The 6166-nt window shown below is 37.2% G+C and overlaps 1 pseudogene; it reads left to right on the top strand.

The window, feature by feature from the left end:
• Positions 1 to 4078: 4078 nt before the first annotated feature.
• On the top strand, positions 4079 to 4228 carry LOC118555422 (U4 spliceosomal RNA; annotated as a pseudogene).
• Positions 4229 to 6166: the final 1938 nt, after the last annotated feature.

Raw genomic sequence — 6166 nt, 5'->3', positions numbered from 1 at the left:
TTTTCTATCAAAATCCCAATTTTGTTTAAAGGAAAAGTGTGTTAGTGCCTTAAGGATGCCTGAAAGAACAGTCTACAAAATATCAATAGTGATTCTATCTGGGTGTTGAGGCAGCAGGTAAAATTTTATTTTCTGTTTTTCTCTTCTCTGTTTTCTTTGGAATTTTCTCTGATAAATAGATACTAATCCTGTAATATAGAAAATAAAATACCCTTATATGACAATTAAAAGGGCATTGGAGTAAAAACACATGCAAGCATCAAGAAGACTTGATCACAGTTTTAAGTCTTTTCTAAATTATTCTATGGGTCCAGGGAGGCCAGAGTTAACTTCAGATGTGTTTCCTGAGACCCTACAATTACGAACTAATAAAAGGAGACTCTTATTCAAAGTGAAGAAGGCTGACAATGAGGAGCAACAACTTCTACTGGAAAAAAAATTCAAAAGCCAACAACCCTCATCCTTACATAGATAGAGCCTCCATCTCTGTCTCCTACCAAGAAATATAGGAAAACTGAGAGTAGCAAGAAACTGTGTGATACAGACTAGAAACAGAACAGAACAAGTATTGTCCTTGCTTTCCTGTTCTTCCACGCCTTCGAAAGCACTCTATTATGCCTTTTGAGCAAAGCAAGGGAAGTTGTTTTATGGGATCAAGAAAAAGGGAAATTTCAAAAACAGAAATTCTTCTGTTTGAGAATTTATTCTGCTCAATTTCGTTAATCCAATGAAATTTCTTCTTCTAATAGTTTGTGAGACCCAAGAAGATAGAAGCCAAGTCTGAGTTGTCTTTGTATCTTCAGTGCTTAGTACGGCATGTAGCTCAAGGAAAGTTTGATGAATCAATCAATCAATCAATGGATGGATGAACGAATGGATGAGTGAATAACAATTTGAATCCTTTCAATAAGACTCTACAACCATCCCATTTTTTTACAGGAGAAAGTCAGTAACTTGTCAAACCAAATGTCTTTGGAATAACATATAAATATACAAAATACATTTATAGAAATTTCCACCAATCCATTTTCACAGGTACTTGTGTTAAATTCAGCACCTACCCTCATTCATCAGGCTCCTAATGCATCCATCATAAAGATGCCAGTTGCCACACTTCTCAAGGTAGTTCAGGGCCTGTGCTTTATGATTGAATCATTTAAAAGAAACATTTAGGTAGTTGACCCACAGTGAATTTAACAAGAGCTTGACATGCATCAGCGGTATCGCTGCCGCCTCATACACGGATGAAATCGGTGCTGACTGGGTGACAGCCTTTATTGCAGGACAGTGAGGGGCCTGAGGGCCTTTATTGTGAATGAGAATGACAGCACTTCAGAAAGGCCTGATGCAAATTCTTTGGCAGGTTATATAGCCACATACAAAAGTACTCTTGCTGTCACACATCATCATTTTTTTTAAAATGTCAAACTTGTATTACACTGCATAAAAAAAAGCTAAAGAAAATTTTAGTCCTGATTACATGTGAAATAACAAATTAAAAATTATTTGAATCCCACCCAAATCTAGACCATGATAAAAAAAAAAAAAAAAAGAAGAAGAAGAAAGAAAGAAAAAAGAAAAACCAACAGTGACTTCTGTTGTTCTCATGCTTGTGGCTTAAAAAAAATGACTGGATTCTTTTATTAGCAAATATATTCTTTTAAATTTAATCATTTCAATTATTTAGCAAGAAAACACTTGGACAATACCAATGGAATTATAGTGCTAAGCTCCACTGTTTCCAAGAAAATTCATTCAAGGTCAAATTCATTCTGGATGGAGTGAGTTTAGTTATCTCCTTTCTAGACTCCTGCCTTCACTTTCTGCAAAAGGCTGTTCCCTTGTTCATTCTCAGTCTATCCCTCCCCTGAGCCAACTGCTCTTACTGTTAGTCTTCAGAATTCCATGAAACCTATTATCTATCTACCTGGACCTCTGTTTAGTGCCTCCTACTAGACTTTCTTGACACTGTGTTCTGACCACTTACCTGTTACCTGCTTAACAACAGTAAAAACTCGGACTTACCAAGCTTAACTATAGCCCGGTCACTGTACTTAAAACTTTACATTAGTTATCTCTAATCCTCACCATAGCCCACCAAGGCAGGTAATAGCATCACAGTTTCACTGGTGAAGAAAATGAAGCTGGGAGGACTGAGCAGTTTGTCCTAGGAGAGGATATATGGGGAAAGCACGTGACCTTGGAGTTAAACAAATCTGAGGAGTCCTATCATTAGCTAGGTATATCATCCTAAGCAATTTTACCTGACCTCTCTAAGCCTCAGTTTCTCAATAATAAAAATAGGAATAATAAAATATAATGGGGAATTTGGGGGAAAGGGAATATGTACCCTATGGAGATGAACTTTCTATGGTCATGCCACATAATGACTTTTCTTTCCTGATTAAGAGAAAAGAAAATATTAGCAAACTTCTATTCCCGGGATGGATTGCCTAAGACCACTGCATTCTTTCTTTTTTTAAAAAATAAAGATTTATTTATTTATTTATTTGCGAGAGAGAGCATGCAGGCGCGTGCGCACACACTCGAGCGCGGAGGAGGGGCAGAGGCAGAGAGAGAGAGAGATTCTAGAGCAGACTCCCACTGAGTGTGGAGCCCAACTTGGGACTCAATCCCAGGATCATGAGATCATGACCTGAGCCGAAACCAAGAGTCAGATGCTTAAATGACTGAGCCACGCAGGTGCCCCAGCACTGCATTGTTTCATGTAAGATTCCTACACGTTTCCCTCAGGGAGAATGAATATGTACATCCCACATCCTGTTTTAGTCATACTTCATCCTATAACATATCAGTTGCCCCAATCTATTTAAGCAAATGATTCTCCTTTTTTTTAAGGTATTACATTTTATCCTTGTTTGAGCTGAGCAAAAGAGCAGTAGGATTAAAACCTAGAGAGTCTCAAAATTTCTTCCTCAGCCACGCCCTCTGCCTTATGGATGCTGGAAAAGTTATAAGTTGCTAGAGAAGGATGATCCAAAAATTTTCCACAGTAGTCCAGCAGTAAATTTTTGCATTGCCCTCTGATTTTCCACTGCAAACATTAGCATTTAACACAAGCTTGACACAAGATCCTCAGACACTTGAAATTGTTCACTTTCTAGCAGGGAGCTGAAAGCTTTGAGAACTACGTTAAAAATAGGGAATAAAAGGTCACATGAAAACTTCTGACTATTTTCTGTCTGTTACTGTCCTCATATTTACTTCCCTTTGTATTAAAAGAACCAGAGTCTGGCCGAGAGAAGGGGGACACCTATAATTTCTGAGATCCTAAAACAAAGGGCAAACAAAAATAATAAAAACCTGCTCTTGAGATATATTCAAAAATAAGATAAGTAAGCTTTTTTTTAAAAGATTTTTTTTAATTTATTTATTCGAGAGAGAGAGACAGAGAGAGAGAGCACGAGTGGGAGAAGCAGACTCCCCACTGAGTGGGAAGCCAGACGTGGGGCTCAATCCCAGGACCTTGGGATCATGATCTGAGCCAAAAGTGGACACTTAACCAACTGAGCCACCCAGGCACCCCAAGAAATAAGTAAGCTTTCATAAAAGTAGACTCAAAGGTCCACATGAAGTTTTTATTTATCCAGAGGCAGTGGAGTATATTGTCTCTGGCCCAGAAACTGACAATACCATTTTGGGTTTTCAAGCTCATTGGCAGGCTGAACTACTATCAGTGAGCTAGTCTCACCTCTCCATTCTTTTCTTTCTCATGGGCATTCACCCTCCCCAGGTTTCTTGGCATCAAGACCAACTAGATATGAGCACTCGCAGATTTGTACAGAGCTATCTTTGTATCAGAATATATACATATATAACACATAATAAAATACATAAAACTTTATAAATATGTATGAGTATGTATACGTGTGTGTATTTATATAAACAGCTGTGTTATATAGACTTTGAGCTTTATAAAATATGGAATCGTAAGACAGACATGACTGCCGTTGGAAATATTGATAGGATATAAATTTGTACCTGATGCAAATTGCAAATCATTTACCACATGAATGGACTTGCTCTGGTTTGCTTCTTTCTCCTTTTCCCACTTCTAAGCTTCGCGCAGTGGCAACATCGTAGCCAATGAGGTTTATCCGAGGCACGATTATTGCTAATTAAAAATTTTTCCTTTTCCCACTTCTCTCTGTCTTCTTTTCTCTAAAAGTATAAAACTTGATGTAATTTCTGGTGTTTGAAAAGTAATATACTCTGAGCTTCTCACCACCGCAGTGATTTGTAAGGAGCTTGTATTACTGAAAGTGTTTCTAACAATTTCTACCCCCATAAAGAACATATAGATTTTTTTTTAATCTTTGGTAATAATGTCTACTTCATGAGATTACTGTAAAAATTACGTGACATATTTATAAAGTACTTAGTATTCAATAAATAATCATTATTTACCTAATACTCCACTTACTTAGTAAGTAGGTACTGAAATACAAACTCGGGCTCTGCCATTTCCGTCACTTGGGCAAATCCATTTTCTTTTTGGTACTCAGTCTCCTTACCTATACAAACAGGAGATAATATAGTATCTACCTCACAGGTTTGTTAGGTCTCTGGAGCCGGTTTTATAAAGGTATTAATGCCAAGCATGAGGGCTCTACCTTCAAGATCCAATCATCTCCCCATGGCCCCAACCTCCTAATACCTCACATTGGGCTTTAGGATTTCAACATCTGAATTTGGGGGGGACACATTTAGACCATAATATATACCCTAAATACTGTATAGAACATATTTATACTATAAAAGTATTTGTTGTGTATCTGAAATTTAAATTTAATGAGGTATCCTGTATTGTTATTTGCTAAATCTGACCACTCTACACTTTTCTATATCCAGTTCTAACATGCTAAATTAGAGCAGGATGTACACTTACTTCAGAATCTCATTACTATGAATTCTGTTTCTCTTTGGCCTTATTCACTGGCAGGGGGAGCACGCGGCCGGATAAGAAAAGCAAAGGTAAAGCATAGAATTTCCTGTTGCATTCCCAACCTTACAGGAGCTAATTTCTCTGTATAACTGAGATTGTCCTGAATTCTCCTCATTTTGTTATGGTTTGTTCCAAACCTTTCTTAATACATAAATACCTCACAACAAATAATGCTACCAAATTTCATAATTTTAATGTCACTATTTTCTATTTTATATTTTCTTCATACCAATGACTTTTTCCTTTTAAGGTCCATATGATTTCAAAAAAGTCTCTGAGATCTTAATAATAGGGCCAAATTGCCACTTTCCTTATGCTTTCACACATACATCTGAAAACGCTTCTATCTTCCTGAAAAAAGATGTTAGTTGAAAGACGGTTTATATACAGTGTTCTTTCTTAGAGTTAAATATATGGCACTTTCCTTATGCTTTCACACATACATTTGAAAACGTTTCTAGCTTCATGAAAGAAGATGTTAGTTAAAAGACGGTTTCTAAACCAAGGGTTGCTGGAGGAGAGGTGGGTGGGAAGATGCGGTAATTGGGTGATGGACATTAAAGAGGGCACATGATGTGATGAGCACTGGGTGTTATATGCAACTGATGGATCACTGAACTCTACATCTGAAACTAAGGATGTTCTATATGTTGGCTAATTGAATTTAAATAAAAATAATAATGGGGCCAAACTGCAAATGTAATAATCATCATCTCTGGAACACTGAGAAAGTGTCTCAAAAGACAAAAGTCATGTATGGCCATGTGTGCTGGGAACTACCAGGAAACAGGGCTTAGAATATGGGTTGACGGTACCAGAAGATTGGGATCATCCCCTGCATATTTTCAGACCACAATGCTTTGAAACTAGAACTCAATCACAAGAGGAAAGTCGGAAAGAACTCAAATACATGGAGGCTAAAGAGCATCCTACTGAAGAATGAGTGGGTCAACCAGGAAATTAAAGAAGAATTAAAAAAATTCATGGAAACCAATGAAAATGAAAACACAACTATTCAAAATCTTTGGGATACAGCAAAGGCAGTCCTAAGAGGAAAGTATATAGCAATACAAGCCTTTCTCAAGAAACAAGAAAGGTCTCAAGTACACAACCTAACCCTACACCTAAAGGAGCTGGAGAAAGAACAGCAAATAAAGCCTAAACCCAGCAGGAGAAGAGAAATCATAAAGATCAGAGCAG

The sequence above is a fragment of the Halichoerus grypus genome, chromosome 4 (genome assembly GCF_964656455.1).
Source record: "Halichoerus grypus chromosome 4, mHalGry1.hap1.1, whole genome shotgun sequence".
NCBI lineage: Eukaryota > Metazoa > Chordata > Mammalia > Carnivora > Phocidae > Halichoerus > Halichoerus grypus.
This window is presented reverse-complemented; position numbering and strand designations above follow the sequence as displayed.